Source organism: Drosophila teissieri, unplaced genomic scaffold (genome assembly GCF_016746235.2).
Source record: "Drosophila teissieri strain GT53w unplaced genomic scaffold, Prin_Dtei_1.1 Segkk118_quiver_pilon_scaf, whole genome shotgun sequence".
Lineage (NCBI taxonomy): Eukaryota > Metazoa > Arthropoda > Insecta > Diptera > Drosophilidae > Drosophila > Drosophila teissieri.
Window position 1 is genome coordinate 143,263 of NW_025224987.1, and position 19,834 is coordinate 163,096.

The 19,834-nt window shown below is 40.3% G+C and overlaps 1 pseudogene; it reads left to right on the plus strand.

Annotated features, from left to right (window-relative positions):
• The window catches only part of LOC122625482, a 135,030-nt pseudogene that overhangs the window by 59,326 nt on the left and 55,870 nt on the right, over positions 1-19,834 (plus strand).

A 19,834-nucleotide genomic window follows, 5' to 3' on the forward strand; every position in this document is an offset into this window, starting at 1 on the left:
TAACGTCATACATGCGACGCTTTATCAAAGACTATGCCTTGGCAGCAAAGCCAAGAACGATAGGAACCTAGTGATGACTGAGTTGGGTATCGCTTCCTTCAACCACTTAAAACAACTATTGGTATCAGCACCAGTACTGAAACTGTTTGACCCTTTAGCTGTTACAGAAGTACACACAGATGCGAGTAAATATGGCTTTGGCGGCGTTTTGATGCAGAAGGACCCAGATGATCAGCAATTTCACCCGATTGAATTTATGAGCCGCAAAACAAACAATTGTGAGGAGAAATACAGTTCCTATGAGCTCGAGGATTTAGCCATTGTGAATGCGTTGAAAAAATGGAGAGTGTACTTGTTGGGAAAGCCGTTCACAGTGGTCCCAGACTGCAACGCTTTTGTAATGACCATCAAAAAAGACGATCTGCCTCCTAGAGTTGCAAGATGGGCAATGTCATTGCAGGAATTCGAGTATAAAGTGGAGCACCGAGCCGGAACGAAGATGAGACACGTAGATGCACTCAGCCGTTTGTCGTGCTTTCTTATAGCGGATTCCACAAAATCACGCTTGATCGAAGCACAGAACAGGGACAACTGGATAAAAGCCGTCAAAGTTATATTGGCAAGTAATAAGGAGCACGAAGATTTTTATATAAAAAATAATATCCTTTGCAAGGATCCAGTAAATGAGCTGATAGTTGTTCCCGACTCGATGGTAGATAAAATCATTGCTACAGCACACAAAGAGGGTCACTTCGGAATTTAAAAAACCAGAGATATTTTGGAGAAGTCCTATTACATTCCAGGAATTCTGCCTAAAGTAGAAAGAGTGGTTAGAGCATGTGTAGAGTGCCTGATCATTGACTCTAAGCGCGGAAAAAAGGAGGGATTACTATCGCCGATCGACAAGGCTCAAGAACCGCTCGGAACCTACCACATCGACCACGTTGGCCCACTTACCGATACAAAAAAGAAGTATAACCACATATTAGCAGTCGTGGATGGTTTTTCTAAATTTGTTTGGCTTTATCCAACAAAGCCAACAGGAACAGATGAGGTTATAGAAAAACTCGAGAAGCAAGCAGCAGTTTTTGGGAACACTCGCAGAATAGTTACGGACAGAGGAACCGCATTCACTTCAGGATCCTTTACTGAATATTGCAATCGCGAAAGCATTCAACTACTCCACATTGCGACAGGTATTCCCAGAGGCAATGGACAAGTCGAACGAATACACAAAATTGTCATCCCGATGCTCGGTAAAATGTGTCAAGAAAACCCACTAAATTGGTATCGCCACGTAGACAGAGTTCAACAAATCGTAAACAATACTCCACCTCGAACCACTAAATATAGTCCATTTAGAATTTTGACAGGATTGAATATGAGACTTAAGCTGAATGATATAAAAGACCTAATAGATGACTTAGAACTAGAAGAATTGAACAAAGAGAGGGAAGAGATTCGAAAGAAAGCACAGGAAAACATAGAAAAAGTGCAGCAAGAGAATAGGAAAAACTTTAATGAGAAAAGAAAGGTTGAAAATGAATATGAAGAAGGAGATTTGGTAGCCATTAAGAGAACACAGTATGGAACAGGAATGAAACTTCGGCCAAAATTTTTCGGTCCGTATAAAATTACAAAAAAACTAAACCACGGTCGCTATGAAGTAATAAAGGAAGGGAATCAGGAAGGGCCTAAAATAACAACGACTGCAGCCGAATATATAAAAAAATGGAGTTCATTCAGGGGCGAATGAATATTCAGGATGGCCGATTGTGGGATTGGAGTAAGTTGGCATTATCATGCAGCCTAGATGTTTGGGAGTGCACACACTGTTTCCTATATCAGCCAGATCCTAACAGCATTGCCAACAGTGTCTCTCTCCCATGGTGTCTCTGAAGTAATGCAGTGGCTGCAGAATTTTTAACGAAGTCAGTCGATGCGTTTATTAGTGCGAGAGTCGTAGTTCTTTTCATTTTTATAATAATTAATTTCAAACTTTGTGAACAATACCCAAAATAATAAACTTAATTTGTATTATCCCTACAGACATTAGAATAACAAGATTCGTAACGATGTTTTTGCGCTGGCTCTAGAAGTGGCTCCAGGCTCTCTCGAACTTTTGATCAAAAGCCAGAACATGAGCGCTCCAGAGCTAGCAGCTGTCTCACGCATACGGCGATAGTCGATCATATGTGCCTAACAAATTATAATAATATTTATAAATTACTTTATACTAAAATAATTGTCATTAGAGTATTCAGCTTACGACGCACAGTGGCGCATTAGTTCAAAAGGGTTGAATACAACAAATAATTCAAACCGGTTTTGTAGAAAATTCGGACTTTGCGGTCGATTTTTATCTAAAATATGTAAACGACCGGCTTGGTTATGGTCTCAATGGAAAGGCTCATCAAATCTCGGTAAAACCAAGGTGGAATAAATGTATTCGGGACCCCCACGTCCCACTTCGAATATTTGAAGGCAGAGATTCTTAGGTGCATATGTCAGCGGCCTACGCGCTCAAGTATGTATTTATGTATGTAAAACATGTAATTTGATCGAAACGGACTTTAGACTAAAGGCACCATCTGACCTTTTTCTTTTAAATCTGCCAAATGGCATTCAAGTTTTTGAAAATATTTTTAAAAACAAGAGAGAACGCTATAGTCGAGTTCCCCCAAAATCTGATGTTTACGTGTGAGCTTTCCGGTTTTAGTGCTTTCAAATGCTTTAGGGCCTCCCTTATTGCTGCTACTTCCGCTTGGAAGACGCTGCAATGTTCGGAGTAAACTCCTCCTTCTACTCTGTTCTGTAGTTTTGACCCGTCCGTATAGAAGCATATAGCATTCTGGGGGCCAGGTGTCTGTGAGTTCCACTCGTCCCTTTCTGAGATATTAGTGTTGAACGGTGTTTGTATGTACTCCGTTGGCGTACAGTAGTCTGTCCTGGGGGGGACTATTTGGGTGTGTTTTAGGATACTTGAGTGACCAGCTTCTTGTGGGTTCCACTGTTTGGTATCTCTAAGCCTGATTGCCGCTACTGTGGCCTATTTCAGTGGGGAGAGGACGCCTCCTTGCGGAGTACCTCTGCTGACGTGCCTAGTGAGGGTTGACGCGCCTAGTGAAGACATAACCTTCCTGCAGGTGAGCAGTTGGTTTATGAGTCCCACCAAGTTCTGTCAGAGCTCCGGTAATAGCTGTTGGGATGACGTTGTTAAAAGCTCCTTCTATATCCAGGAAAGCTACCAGCGCATATTCCTTTTGGAACAATAATTTTTCTATCTTGGAGACGAGAGAGTGTAGTGCTGTCTCTGTCGATTTCCCTTTCTTGTAGGCGTGTTGCGTGTCTGTGATGAGACTTGGATTGAGAGTTGATCTCAAATGCAGGCCGATGATTCTTTCAAGGGTCTTTAGTAGGAAGGATGACAGACTAATTGGTCTGAAATCCTTGGGGGTCGTGTTCGATGGTTTCCCTGCTTTGGGGATGAAGACAATTCGGGACTCTAGCCAAAAAGTAGGGACCTTTTAACAATGTCTAGAAGCCAGTTTATGGCTATGTTTCCCGCATGTTGGATTTGTGCTTTTACGATTTTGTCTGGACCTGCAGATTTGTATGGTTTAAAACTGTGTATGGCCCAATGGACGACCTTTGGGTCTAAGCACACTTCGATGCTTGCCAGTGTGGCGTTTGTATGTTGGGATGTGAGAGCGTTTTGGCTGTTTCCTGGGAAGTGAGTGTCAAGAAGTATCTCCAGAGATTCCTCACTCGAGCTGGTCCAGGAACCATCTGCTCTTTTAAGGTAGCCTAGGGTTGTGGCCGATTGGAAGAGGATTTTTCTAAGTTTGGCTGCTTCAATTGTATTTTCAATTTCTGAGCAGAAGGAATGCCACGAGGATCGCTGTGCTTTCCTGATGGCTATTTTGTAGTTTTCAAGGGCTTTCTTTTAGGCGGTCCACAGGGCATCCTTCCTGCCTTGGCCCTGAGGTGCTTTTTGGCCAAGATGCAGGCCCTTACTTTACCTTCGATCTCTGCGATCACTCCTCCACCGCCTTCCTGATCCTCCTTGGCGGAGTCCGATTTGTAGACCTTTATGGTCACTGAGCTGAAGCCGAAGTTTAGCTCCCCATGAGCGGCCTCAAAGGGAGCTAGGGACTCATTGTTTAGGATGAGGATGGCCTGGTTTGTTGGCCCCTCCATCTCGTCGACCTTCACCACTCGCCAGTTCGAGGTGGGAAGGTGCGGGTTGCATCGCTGCAGCATGGTGAGGATCTGGTCCGGCGCCTTGATGGATGCCGGGATCCAGATCCTTGCACGGGGTCGGCAAGGTACGTCGGACCAGCTTAACGCAACAAGTCCGGCGCCTTCATACACCTCCCCCAGCTTCTTTACTGCGGCTTTGTATAGCTCCGCAGAGCGCTCGTCGTCACAGGCGATCACCTTGACGCTGCCTTGGAACCATCCCACGTCTTTACAGGCAGGGGGGTCCAAGTTCTTTGGCCAGAATTTCGAAGAATTTTGTGGCTAGGGTTGATTCCACCCACTTCCACATATTACGTGGAATCCTACCGCTTGGGTCGTTTTTGTCGACCACGCCCAGGAGAATGCGGTTTTTCGCGATCATGGCACTAGGGCCTGGAGATGTTCCCATGGCGACGTCTTTGGGCGGCTTGCACTCAGTCGCCTCAGACTTGAGGCGGGGTTCACCCGAACCCGATCCTGTGGTGCTGGCCAGGCAGGTGGGCTCATTCGCCAACTTCGCTGCCTTCAAATTTGTACGGCCAGACTCCGTCGTCGCTGCCGTTTTAGTAGGTTTATTGGGAGATTGTGACTCCTTTTTATTTATATTTATCGACTCCATGTGATTCCCACGAGTTGCGGAGAAAATGAGGGTCCACCCGGGCGGAGATCCGCGACGCCCGGGTAAGGCTTCTTAGAACAGGGGGTCGCCAGGTACCCTGAGCTCTCCGTTTGAGACTGAGCTATTTTGTGACCCGGGCCCTCAGCCAGGCTGACTTTCGGCACGTGTAGAGTGACACCTTAGTCCGGCCCGGGGCGCCCGACTACCATTTGCCAGCATCCTCTGGCAGGGACATAACCTTGCCAGGGGACCTGTTTCCAGCCGCCCTCGCGTGGGTATATGGACTTTTTCATTTTTATATTAGATTAGTAAAGTTCAGAATATTTTTGTTAAAGTGACACCACAGATAGGACAACATTGAGTATATTTAGTTACAGTTAAAACGTTTAGCACTTTGCCCTCAATAAGAGTCATATGCATTCCATACTTTACTGTTATCTTACGCTTTTCCTTCAGTTTATAAACAAAAGGTTTGAGATTATTTATTAAGGAATCTACTCTTACTTGTTCACTTATTTTATTTCATTTCAAAACTGTTTGAATCTGGTTTAAAGCATCGGCATGGATTTCAATAATTCTGTGCGCAGAAGGCAGAAGTTTCCGTTACTTTTATCTTTACAGGACGATGTTGTAACTTAGATTCCATTACTAAACTATAGGTTTAGGTTATTCATAAGTCAAATGTTTATGTATTGCTGTTTTGTAAGAACATTTTCTAAGAGGTAAGCCAAAGCTTCATCGAATGTAAGTGGAAACGGTTTTTATATATCCGTCCTTTCTCGATTCAGTTGAATATTCGGATGTTGTTGTGGTTTTTTTAAAGAATAAAAGCCGTGTTTTGCTCGCTTTGCTTCTTTGCAGTGACTGCTGCAGCATGTGTAAGATTTGTGTTACAATTATTTTCATTTGCAAGCTCAGATGCCAATTTCCTTTTTTATCTTGTACCCGCATTCGTGTAAGTTAAGGTTCGACGTCGTATTTGCCGTGGTGTCTTGCAGATTTTCGAGTTTTCTTTTTTTTTTTTTTTATTATTACTTTGCTTTTATTTATTGAATCTTCTTGTATAAGAAATAACAATAAGTTTAAAAATCTTAACTATAACATGGATTTTTTGAACCGTTGTATTAATTTTCCAACTGTTCTATGATTAAACGGCCCTAATAATTTATTCGCTGGGTTGGTAGGTCCTTTCGCCGGAGACGGGAACGGATGCTGAGCTGGATTAGACATCTCGCTAGGTGGTTGGGGTGCGTGTACAGCTTTCTATGGTATTTTTCCTTAAGTTCCTTGATTGCATTGGTAACTGATGGGTTATTTAAGTCTCTTTGGATGTTTTCACTCCGAACGTACCACGGTGCCCCAGTGATGGTTCTTAGAATCTTTGATTGTGCTCGCTATATGATCTCAATATTGCTATTGCTGGCATTGCCCCATAACTGTGAGCCATAGGTCCAGATAGGTTTCAATATATAGAATTGTAGAGTAAGACCTTGTGATCTAGGCTGAGCGGAGAACCAGAGTTGATAAGCCAGTGTAAGTTGTTGGTTTTGAGTTTAAGTTGGGTTTTTTTGGCTTCAATGTGCCTGCGCCATGTGAGTCTTCTGTCAAGGTGTACTCCTAGGTACACTACCTCATCTGCTTTCGGGAGTGGTATGTTGTTCAACAAGAGCGGTGGGCAGTCTTGTCTGTTTAGCGTAAACGTCACGTGCTTACATTTTTGCTCGTTTACTTTTATTCGCCAGTCAGGGAGCCACTTCTCAACGTCGATGAGGTGCATTGCCAGCTGTGCAGTAGCTTGGATAGGGGACCTTGAACGGCTAAGGATAGCTGTATCGTCAGCAAATGTAGCGACTATTTGTAGGGATGTCGGCTGTATAGATGAGGTATAAGGTTGGCCCAAGAACGCTGCCTTGGGGGACTCCAGCCTCAATTGTATGATCAGTGGAAGTGACAGTGTTGCACCGCACTGCAAACTTTCTGTCATAGAGGTAAGACTTTAGAAGTTTGTGTGTGCTTTCGGGTAGGGCTGTTTTAATTTTAAACATTAAGCTGTCGAGGCAAACTCTGTCGAATGCTTGGGATACGTCTAAAAATACTGCTGTACAGTATTCGCGATGTTCAAATGCAGTTCTTATTTCCGTTGTAATACGATTCACCTGTTCAATGGTTCCGTGGCTTTCGCGGAATCCAAATTGATGGGCTGGGATGTAGATTAAGTCGGATCAGCAGGCATTTTTCGAATAGTTTCGAAATGCATCAGAGTAGACTTATTGGTCTGTAAGATGAAGGGACTGTGTGGTCCTTACCAGGCTTTGGAATCAGTATGATAATTGACCTCTTCCATCGTTGTGGAAAGTAACCAAGTTTGGTGATGGCATTAAAGAGCTTGGTTATGTAGCGAACTGCAGAGTGTGGCAGCTGGATGATCATTTCCGGTGTTATAAGGTCGTAGCCGGCGGATTTTTTCGGCCTGAGATTGTCTTTGATAATTTTAGTTACTTCTTTAGGACGAAACACAATTGGGGTGTGTTGCTGGTGGCAGTTTACGGGTGAGGACGGTAGCGCGAATGTGCTAGTAGCCTGGTTTGGCGTGAACACATTTTGTAGGTGAGCGGCAAATGTGGTGGCTCTATCTGCATCACTACGGTCCCAGCCGCCTGCGGAATTCCTTATCGGCAAAACGGTTTCAGTCGGTGGGCGAAGAGTTGAGTGGGCTCGCCACAGTGACTTTTGTTTTGTGCCCGTTGGTGAGAGTTGCTCTATGTATCGGCGCTGATCGTCTTCCTCCTCTTGTTTCAGAGCGTTGGCCAGTTTCCGTGTGGCTACTTTTAGCTTTTGTTTTGCAGTTGGGGATCTGGAAGATAGCCATTCTCTGCGTAAGCGTCGTTTTATGTGGACGAGTTGCTCGATTTGTACGTTGGTCTCTTTTGAATTAATTGTAGTATTTGTTATTTTGGGTGTTGCAGTAAGAGCTGCTGAAGTAAGGATGGATTGCAATGCACATGTGCAGCTCTCTATATCAGATTCAGTATTGAGTTTTGGGCTTAGCTCAATGTGTGAACTTATATATTTTGTATCGTACCGGCGGAGGTGAATTAGTACAGGCGAGTGATCAGATGACAGATCCGGCAGACATTCAGCTTTAACCAAACTGCGGGAAATATTTTTCGTAACTGCGAAGTCGATCAGGTCAGGCAGCTATACGGCAGTATACGGCCGCTAGTGTGAAGAGAGTGTTGTCCTCCAGCTGAATGTTGATAGATGTGGCCTGAAGATGATTTTCCGCAAATTCTTTGTAAAAGTGGTGCTTCATACGGTTCCTTATGAGTATGGCGGTGACACCGTGTGCTTTTCCGTCGGGATGATTTGTACTATAGAAATGGTAGTCTCTTATTTGAAAATTGTATTTGCTTGTGAGATGAGTTTCCGAAAGAAGCATTACGTCGATGTGCTTCTCATGTAGGAATTGAGCTAGCTCAAGTTTGCGCTGTGAAACGCCATTACGTAGCTATGCGTAAGGTAGCCATTATATATTTGATTGTTGGGCTACAAGCATTTGTATCAAAAGGTTTTGATTACGCATCATGTCTTGAATGGTGGTCTTCATAAATGTCATAAATTCCATCATGCTCTCTTGTAGGGCTTGCATCATAGCTTCAGTTTTGCTTTCGAGAAAAGTACTTCAGGATTTGTTTCTGATGGTGTCAGCGTAGCTGTTCCTTGGTGTGTCCGCGCCGTGTTAATTCTTTTGTGAAGACGGATTTTCAGCTCTTTGTAGATTGGACAGCCTCTGTAGTTTGCTGTGTGATTGCCCCCACAGTTATTGCATTTTTTCTCGCATCCATTTTCTTTGTTAGTTTGACAGTGTTTGGAGTCGTGGAGATCTCCACAGACTACGCACACCGGGCGAAGTGTACAATACGACCTCGTGTGGCCATACTCTTGTCAGTTTGTACATTGTACAGGAGCGGTACGTTTGTGCGGCTCTTCTACTGTGATCCTACGGTGCAGAAGGAGCTGGAGTTTGTAAATTGGGTGAACCTCGTTTTTTCTAGGAGGCTTGTTTTCTGGTTCAAGCTCAATCTTGAAGAGTGATTGGGGCTGCCTGTTTCTGTTTTTGATATTGAACACGCTTTTGGCGTAAAATCCCTTTTCCTTTAGCGCCTCAGTTATCTCTTCGGGCGTAACATCAGACTCAATGCCCTTCAGTACTACTTGCAGGCCCTTGCTGCTTTTAAGCTGGTAGGTGTAGAAGCCTATTTTTTGTTCGGTAAGATAGTTTGTGACTTTTCTGTAGTTGTCCTCCGTTTTCGTTTGAAGTTTGATTTCATTGATAGTACCTCTTACGAGGGGAATTATATGAAAGCTATCTTTTCCAATAAGGCCAATCAAAGCATTTACAAAACCGCTTGTGCTCTTCTCGCGGATGTATATTGGCGGAGGCTTTGTTTTCTTCGGTTCGATATCAACGGATCCCAGCGGCACGTCCTCAGCGGTATCTGCCAGCAAGGCAAATCTGTTGGTATTTCCGGGGGCTACATTGTTGATCAAGGTAGAGTTGTCGCGTGTATTTTTCGGGTTGTTTTCCAAATCTGAATTTTCCGGGCTGAGCTTTCGCTTTATTGTAATGTAGCGGTCCATTCCAGTCTGCCAGGTCGACCCAGCTTTTTGTTTACGTTTTCTTTTTGTTTTGCTGGTAGTGCAGCAGAACCGTTTATTGCTTGCGGTTTTGCTTTCGCTGACTCAGTCAGAGCGTGAGCGGGTGCAGCCGATGACGAGATAGAGCGGGCTGTTGGTATATCTCCAGCTGTTGTTGTTGGAGGTAGCGAGGCTTCTGTCGGAGCTAAGAGCGGGAGAGCAAGAGCGCGCTCTTTCTTGATTTGTTGGTAGAAGATTTGATTTGTTGGTTGTCGGTGAGACGTAGGAGAAGTACGCGTTGTTGCGTTAAACTGAGAGCCGGCGTTCGTCTTGCTCACGCTGACGCTGAGAGCGAGTGTCGTTCTGACAAATAGTTTTATTATTTACGATAACAAATCACTATATATATTTAAGCGATCTTGCATCGCATAGAGCGTCTCTTTCGCTTTCGGATTATTTATTTTGTTTATTTTATTAGGCGTTCACTTCACTCAAAACAACTGATTTTGTGCGGAGCTCGATAATTACACGTCTTCACGCGTCGGCGATCGAGTGTAATTGATATTTTAGAGGCCAGCATGAACCGTTTAAGCATGTAATTACATTTTGGAAGATATTTATGAATGTAACTATTAAAATTACTAATTTTTATACCCGTTACTCGTAGAGTAAAAGGGTATACTAGATTTGTTGAAAAGTATGTAACAGGCAGAAGGCAGCGTTTCCGACCATATAAAATATTCTTGATCAGTATCCATAGCCAAGTCGATCTGGCCATGTCCGTCCGTCTGTCCGTCCAGATCTTAACGTCGAGATCTCAGGAACTATAAATGCTAGAAAGAGATTACGCATGCAGACTCCAGAGACATAGACGCACATGTAACGCCCACAAAGCGCCCAAATCTGCCACGCCCACACTTTTGAAAAATGTTTTGATATTTTTCATTTTTGTTAGTCACTTGATTTGTCAAAAAACTTTTTGCCACGTCCACTCTAACGCTTACAATCGGCCAAAAACTGTCAGTGTTGAAGTCTCTCCTTGTTTTGTCAATTTTCTTTATTATTCCGAAGCGTTTTTTTATTAATTTATATCCAATCCGATACACATTGAATTTTTGGATTGTTGCTGAGTTCGCTGTGACTAATATCAAACAGGCCTATATATTTCCAAAATGTGAGAAAAAGGGGGAGGAATGGGGATGTGTATTTAGTTTTTTGCTTAAGACAACACTGACATGTATAATCTGGACCAATTAGTTGCTTTCAGCATAGAACAGCTTAGTAGTTATATTCCACAATAGGCGGAGAACGCATATTAGTATTCTTAAAAATACACATAAATTGGACATTACACAACACTTAATATTACACAACGCTGAACGTCAAGTGATCAGCTGTGGAGTCCTGTTGATCACTTGCCGAAGGTTGCGGGGCATTCCCCTTAGGCAGCCTACCACCAGCGGCTTTCTTGCGCTTTGGAGATTCTTCTAAAAGCTTGAGGCTATAAAATTGTGAATCTAGCGCGGAAAGAAGATCATCAACTCGACGAAAACTATCTCTAGCCACGCCAAAACTGCTGATCAGTCATTTCAAGCCACCTTCAGTTTGGCGCAAAAAGAGTTGCATTTCATTCGCAACTCCTAGGCAAGTATCACAACCGTATTTTAGATTAGGGCCTTTAGCTAGGTCATCACTTGTTCGGCCGTTAAAACCAGCGCACTTAGTGTGCACCATTTTATCACATAGCCAACAGGTCATTTTTGACTGATCAGGCTTTATTACCTGACGGCATTTGTTTTGGAAGCAGACAACATTGGTTTCCATGTTTAATTGGGTTTTGACCACTGTACCAAAAGACAAAATCAGAAAATGTACCGCAAGAGCGCAGTGTGCACTTTAAGATTTTGTGTGGGAGAGCGAGAGAGCGGGTGCACCGTGCAGTTAAGTACAAAAACAACACCAAACAGCACTACGGACAACGCACGAAAAAGAGAGTAAACAAAACGCAAAGACAGAAAGAGAACAGATTGAATTAATTTATTAAAATAATGCACAAATCACAAAAGATTCACTCGCGAAGCGAACGGAACTTTAACTAGTACGGAATACGAAATTGAATTATTCAAGAATTTTATGAAATCCACCGCTGGATTTGGCAAAAACAAAAATAAATTCGGAGCGCAGAAAAAAAACACGACCGTTCGCTTTGAAGCTAGAAGACGATTTGTCTTTGTATTATGTACATATAACATGTGGCACAACATAAAGCAACTAAAAATGTTGGGCGCAAATTTCTATTCGGAAATCAGATGATCGCTAGCACACTTTTAAAAGCTGTCAACAAGTTTTGGTGCCGTTTTGAAGCTTTTAATCACAATTTTTTTAATGTATGATGTACTTACTTTTAGATTAAAAAAAGAAAACAACGATATATGTATAAACATCGAAAAATAGTCTTTATGCCAAATTAAATCTGGACCACAGTACAGCGGTATAGTATATATTATAGTATCCAAAAATTCCTCGGCCGTATTTTTTCTCGCGAGAGTTCGAAAAAATAACAAGAGAGAATGCTACAGTCGAGTTCCACGACTATCTGATACCCGTTACTCAGCTAGAGGAAGTGCGAAGGAGAGTCTTCAACACTGACAGTTTTTGTCGGTTTGTGGGCGTTAGAGTGGGCGTGCAAAAAGTTTTTTGGCAAATCGATAGATATTTACAATACTAATACAATTCCGAAAAAATATCAAAACATTTTTTAAAAGTTTGGGCGTGGCAGCTCTGGGCGTTTTGTGGGCGTTAAAAGTTTTTTGGCAAATCGATAGAAATTATCGAGACTAACACAAAAATGAAAAAATATCAAAAAATTTTTCAAAAGTGTGGGCGTGGCAGTTTTAGGCGGTTTCTGGGCGTGGCAACATGAATCGACAAACTTGAACTGCTTCTATGTCTCTGGAGTCTGCATGCTGAATCTCAACTTTCTAGCTTTTATAGTTCCTGAGATCTCGACGTTCACACGGACGGACAGACGGACATGGCCAGATCGACTCGGCTATTGATCCTGATCAAGAATATATATACTTTATGTTTTACTCTACGAGTAACGGGTATAAAAACAAATCTCACAGGCTTGTTTAGCAAAGTTTTAAACACCGAAGTCAAGCGGAATTCTGTCGTGGCAGATCATGTTAGTTGTTTTTTCTTCGAAGTAGTTCAAACAGTGACCGAAAATGAGAGTGAGAGATGAGAGGAGACAAAACAGAGTCGAGAAAAAACCGCTATGTATAGACTTCTGGATACCGTTCTAATAGTTGGTGGGAGATTTATATATTTTTAAGTGTATATTTAATTCATATTTGATTTAAGGATTTTATATTTTGTAAGAAATTAAACTGTCGCAATAGGAAACGCCAATGCGTCCGTGTTTAATTATTTGCCTATGTAATTCTTATTACACGGGATCATTATGGTCAGAAATACCCTGGCAAGCGCCTGCCAGAATCTTCGGTTTCGTTTTCCGTCATTTGCATTCAATTTGTATTTGCATTCAATTGTAGAACGTGACAAGTGGTGTTTGGAAAATTTCAACGTTAAATATATAAAACCGGTAAGTAGTGTTTCGCATTGATAAATGAGCATAGCTAACTGCATTCCAAACTACATGATATTATTTTATATTATTTAAATAGTTTTCATGACAAATAGCATAAGCACATTAGAAGGCCACAAGCCAGCGGAGAAAGCCTTGACCTACGCATGTGTAAAAAAACAATGCAAAAAAAACAAGAGAGAACGCTATAGTCGAGTTCCCCGACTATCTGATACCCGTTACTCAGCTAGTGGAAGTGCGAAGGAGAATCTTCAACACTGACAGTTTTTGTCGGTTTGAGGGCGTTAGAGTGGGCGTGGCAAAAAGTTTTTTGGCAAATCGATAGAATATTACAAGACTAATACAAAAATAAAAAAATATCAAAACATTTTTCAAAAGTGTGGGCGTGGCAGCTTTGTGCGGTTTGTGGGCGTTACAGTGGGCGTGGCAAAAAGTTTTTTGGCAAATCGTTAGAAATTTACAAGACTAATACAAAAATGAAAAAATATCGAAACAGTTTTCAAAAGTGTGGACGTGGCAGTTTTGGGCGGTGTGTGGGCCTTAGAGTGGGCGTGGCAACATGAATCGACAAACTTGCGCTGCGTCTATGTCCCTGGAGTCTGTATGCATAATCTCAACTTTCTAGCTTTTGTAGTTCCTGAGATCTCGACGTTCATACGGACGGACAGACGGACATGGCCAGATCGACTCGGCTACTGATCCTGATCAAGAATATATATACTTTATATGGTCGGAAACGCTTCCTTCTGCCTGTTACATACTTTTCAACGAATCTAATATACCCTTTTACTCTACGAGTAACGGGTATAAAAAGGAAAAAATAAAAATGTAATTTAACATTTAAATAAATTTGTTACGTTTTCGGCAGATTTTTCTGGATTTACAGGTATTTTTCCGACGAATTTCCGAGGAGAATACTTAAGGAAACTCCGAGGAATTCCTAATTAATACTAAAAGGATTCCCGAGGAATACTAAAGGGATTCCCGATTAATACTAAACGGATTTCCGAGGAATTTCAAAAGAAATTCCCGAGAAATTCACTTGCACATCATACACATTTTACGAGCCCGTCAGCTATATGGTGAGGGCTTTTATGCTTACGTACACCCTTCAGTTCCCAAATTCCTCGCCCGTATTTTTCCTCGCGAGAGTTCGAAAAAACAAAAACAAATCTTACAGGCCTTTTTTTTTAGCAAAGTTTCAAACACTGAAGTCAGGCCGAATTTTGTCGTGGCTTTGCTGCTGCCTATAACCGAGTCTGGCTTGACAAGTAATTCATGATGAGTAAAATCAGATCTCATCTGCATAAAAACACTTACAAGTTACTTGAGTCGCATCTCTTCAACAGCGTCTTCGATGTGAGATGCAATGCCACATCTAGGTGTTACTAGAATCTGCATGCTTAATCTGAAATTTCTAGCTTCTATAGTTTCCGCTCAACATTCATACGGACGGAAGGACGTCACGGCCTGTGGTCCTGACCCAGAATAGAAGGATATTTTTTCGAGGTATTGAACTTTAATTCCATTTGGAAAACAACATTCGCCGTGTTATTTGCCGATAACGGCCTCAAATGTTGGAAAGTCATCGAAAATTTGACGTCCAGATTAAACTACATCCGACCCAGCCGTGGCAGTCAATTTTAATTGTTCACTAATAAGGTATTATTGATTTCGCGGTATAGTAAAGGATACTAAAACTGTCACGCATGCAAATTTCAAATTTGTTTTGAAATATTTTATTTTTTATTTTTGTATAGAATTTCAATGCAATTTCAATCAAATTGTACAAATATACAAAATTTAACAATATTTCAAACCTTAGACATTGTAACTTAGCGCACACAAACCGAAATAATTTTACCGGCTTATTTTGAAATGTTTGCAGTTGAAATTATAATATTAATTCTTGTATCACTTTAAGGTTGCAAATTATATAGTGATATATGGTAAACAACATCATTGCCAAAAGATATTTGAGTAACGGTACCTTTTAGTTTCTCTTTATACAACCATAAAGCTTACTTATTATACCCGTTACTCGTAGAGTAAAAGGGTGTACTAGATTCGTTGAAAGTATGTAACAGGCAGAAGGAAGCCTTGCCGACCATATAAAGTGTATATATTCTTGATCAGGATCAATAGCCGAGTCGATCTGGCCATGTCCGTCTGGCCGTATGAACGTCGGGATCTTAGGAACTATAAAAGCTCAGCATGAAGACTCTAGTGACATAGACGGCAGCGCAAGTTTGTCGATTCATGTTGCCACGCCCACTCTAACGCCCGCAAACCACCCTAAACTGCCACGCGCACACTTTTGAAAAATTATTTGATATTTTTTCATTTTTTATTAGTATTGTTCATTTCTATCGATCTGCAGAAAAACTTTTTCAAGCCCACCCTAACGCCCCCAACACTGTCATGCCCACACTTTTGAAAAATGTTTTGATACTTTTTCATTTTCTTATTTGTATTGTTCATTTCTCTCGATTTGCCAAAAATCTTCTTGCCACTCCCACTCTAATGCCCACAAACCGATAAAAACGGTCACTGTTGAAATTTCTCTTCGCACTTCTACTAGCTGAGTAACGGGTATCAGATAGTTGGAGAATTCGACTAAAGCGTTCTTCCTTGTTTTTATTCTAACAGCTGAATTCAAGCCATAAAAATGATTGTCAAAAGTTTAAAACAAATTTAAATTTGATAAAATTTTTTTTATTTTTAAAACTTATTTGTTCTTCATTTTATTTTTATATAACATTTCAGAGATGGAATTGGAGATGGAGAGCTTAATACTTGTCTGAATTACGAAATTCCACAATTTGAAATGGTGTGCGGAAATCGCATCAAAATTTCATTTGTTGTAGTCCAAAAACGGATCAACACTCGCATTTTTTCGGTAAGTTTTCTTTAAAATGTAATTGACTCATTAATTTTAAAATTAACTTTTTAAAAGTTACGCTTCCGACCAGAGGGGGTATAGAGATACCCCACGGAACGCAAACTAGACAGGTGGCTAATTTTTTTCCAATTAATGCACCAATTGCATTGAGTATGAGTGTAATCTCGATTGGTTAAAAATTAAATAAGCGGTAAAGCAGAGCGTTAACGACAAAAGAAAGTATATATCTCCTAGCTCAAGGTCACTTATCGATTCAATTTAGTCACGTACCGCCCGTCTGTCTACGTAATTGTCGATAACTCGGGATTGCATTAAGAGGAAACTAGTTTAGGGGACCAAAACTACAGATTTTTTAAAAAAATGTAAACTTTTAGTAATGTTTTACTATTTGGAAGATTTTGTAGATGATCTTTCGCCATAGAAGTTAACTAACTGTAAAAAACATGAAAATGCCATTTTTAATTATTTTCGTTACTCGTACTTTAAAAGGTACGCAAGTGGGCATAAGTATTTAGACACTTGTCGAGCAATGCTTTTCATAGTACGGTCAAAGAGTACAATTACAGTTACACACGAGAGGTATGTTTTGCCGTTCCTAATAAGAAAGCTAGGCAGACAACGATTTGGGCGATGGCAAGAGTACTTAGACATCACATTTAATTTATTTGCATTGTTCTGTTCAAAGAATATCAAATGTTTGTCTTTTTTTAAATTAATTTAACGTTTGTTCTTGAAACCGTGGTACTACCTACTTGTATTTCATTCATAAATTTGAAGGATAATTTGGTAAAAACAAAGGAACTGAGCGAATTTACAAAAAACAAGAGAGAACGCTATAGTCAAGTTCCCCGACTATATGATACCCGTTACTCAGCTATTCGAAGTGCGAAGGAGAGTCTTCAGCACATACAGTTTTTGGCGGTTTTGTGGGCATCAGAGTGGGCGTGGCAAAAAGTTTTTTGGCAAATCGATAGAAATTTACAAGACTAATACAAAAATGAAAAAATATCAAAACATTTTTCAAAAGTGTGGGCGTGGCAGCTTTGGGCGGTTTGTGGGCGTTAGAGAGGGCGTGGCAAAATGTTTTTTGGCAAATCGTTAGAAATTTACAAGACTAATACAAAAATGAAAAAATATCGAAACATTTTTCAAAAGTGTGGACGTGGCAGTTTTGGGCGGTGTGTGGGCCTTAGAGTGGGCGTGGCAACATGAATCGACAAACTTGCGCTGCGTCTATGTCCCTGGAGTCTGTATGCATAATCTCAACTTTCTAGCTTTTGTAGTTCCTGAGATCTCGACGTTCATACGGACGGACAGACGGACATGGCCAGATCGACTCGGCTACTGATCCTGATCAAGAATATATATACTTTATATGGTCGGAAACGCTTCCTTCTGCCTGTTACATACTTTTCAACGAATCTAGTATACCCTTTTACTCTACGAGTAATGGGTATAATTATATAATAAATAAGTATAACTCTGGTATTTCGGTACAAAATTTGATTGATTTATACAAAATTCCCCGGACAATATATATATATAAAAAAACACACACAACCAAAAACTTACTTGCCCGTACACTCATAAAAATGCTTACCCGAAATCGCCCTATAAATCACACTTTTCGCCTGTATATTCAAAAAAACGCCCTAAAAAAAGAACCATTACCAACTGGCTCTTAAGTTTAGAAAAATTAACCCTAGAAAAGGAAACATAATACTGCTTACTTTTGGGATGAATTTTCTTGAGCTAAGAAAAAAATTCTTAATTTTATGGTGATTTGTCCTAAATATGAGGCGGGTCTTTCTTAATTCTAGGGACTTTTTTCTGAAATTCAGAAAAATTTGTCTTTGATTTAGGGTGGGTTGACTTTAAACTATGACAGAATTTTCTGAAATGTAAGGCAATACATTCCACTAAAGTTAAGTTGCATTTTTCTAAAATCAAAAGTAATTATTAAAATTTGCAGAATTTGCCTAAGTTGAGGGTAATTTGATTGCCCTGAATATTAAAAAATATATTTTAAATTATTCCCAAATAAATTGATGTATTTTTGTTTTCTTATTTTTATTAGATGTATTTGTTTTTTTTTTAAATTTTAGAATAGTCATTTTATAAATAATATTTTCTAAATTATTCACAAATAAAATGATGTATTTTTGTTTTCATATTTGTATTATATGTATATGTATTTGTTTTTTTTTTTAATTTTAGAATAATCATTTTATAAATAATATTTTCTAAATTATTCCCAAATAAAATGATGTATTTATACCCGTTACTCGTAGAGTAAAAGGGTATACTAGATTCGTTGAAAAGTATGTAACAGGCAGAAGGAATCGTTTCCGACCATATAAAGTATATATATTCTTGATCAGGATCAATAGCCGAGTCGATCTGGCCATGTCCGTCTGTCCGTATGAACGTCGAGATCTCAGGAACTACAAAAGCTAGTTGAGATTAAACACACAGACTCCAGAGACATAGACGCAGCGCAAGTTTGTTGATTCATGTTGCCATTCCCACTCTAACGCCCACAAACCGCATAAAACTGCCACGCCCACACTTTTGAAAAATGTGTTAATATTTTTTAATTTTTGTATTAGTCTTGTAAATTTATATCGAGTTTCCAAGAAACTTTTTCCCACGCTCACTCTAAGGCCCACAAACCGCCAAAAACTGTCAGTGTTGAAGACTCTCCTTCGCACTTCCACTAGCTGAGTAACGGGTATCAGATAATCGGGGAACTCGACTATAGCGTTCTCTCTTGTTTTGCTTTCATATTTTTATTAGATGTATTTGTTTTTCTTAAATTTTAGAATAATCATTTTATAAATAAATATATGTAAAGCAGAGTTGGGTATCGATAGTTATCAAGGTGCCTGCTATGACATAGTATACGAAGTAACATCTCCAGAACAAATGAAGAAGAGGGACTGGAGTCAAGGAAAATCTAGCGAGCGGAAATCTAGAAGAGCAGAAAATTGGGATTGTGAAGATAAAGTCAAGTTGTGAAGAAGTCGACGAGGGAACAAGTCTGAGCATAGAAGTTGGTGTGTCGGAGGGTCAATCGTCAAGTAGTTAAGGGTATAACTACTACTATAATTCTAACTATATTAATAAACAGCCTTTTATGCCTTACATATACATATATTACATAAAAATATTTAATCATAGGGTTTACTTAAAATGAAAACTTAGGCTTAAGATATATTTCATTATTTTATATTTGTGTTATTGTTGGAGGAAATTGTGCGAATACAAAAGAAAAATTAAAGAAAGATATTACCGTTTTTGCCGTTTCTCCAGAATTTCTCATCGTAGCTGGGTCCACTTCAATAAATTACGCATTAAGACTGAAAGAAAAGGGATAGAATATGTAACCTTCAGTTAGCTTCACAAAGCTTGCAATCGAAAACCAAAATGCAAGCAACAAAGTTTTCGCTCAGCTACCCGACACCCGTTACAATTGCACAACATAGCCACGTTTGCTGACCTAGTGTCTGCACCTTTTCCTCCAGCGAGTCGAATTTGTAAAAATCTGAAGTGCAAGCGATTACACCACAAACTTCAGTTGCGCTGCCGACAGCGCTGCCGCTGCCTCTGCCAAATTGAAGATTTTGTTAGGGTAGAATTGATTTAAGCAAATTAGTCTTGAAAACATGAGAGAACGCTATAGTCGAGTTCCCCGATTATCTGATACCCGTTGCTCAGCTAGTGGAAGTACCAAGGAGAAATTAACACACTGACAGTTTTTGATGGTTTGTGTAAAATCGAGAAAAAAATATATAAAAGTAACAAAAATGGTTCTCCCCCATAC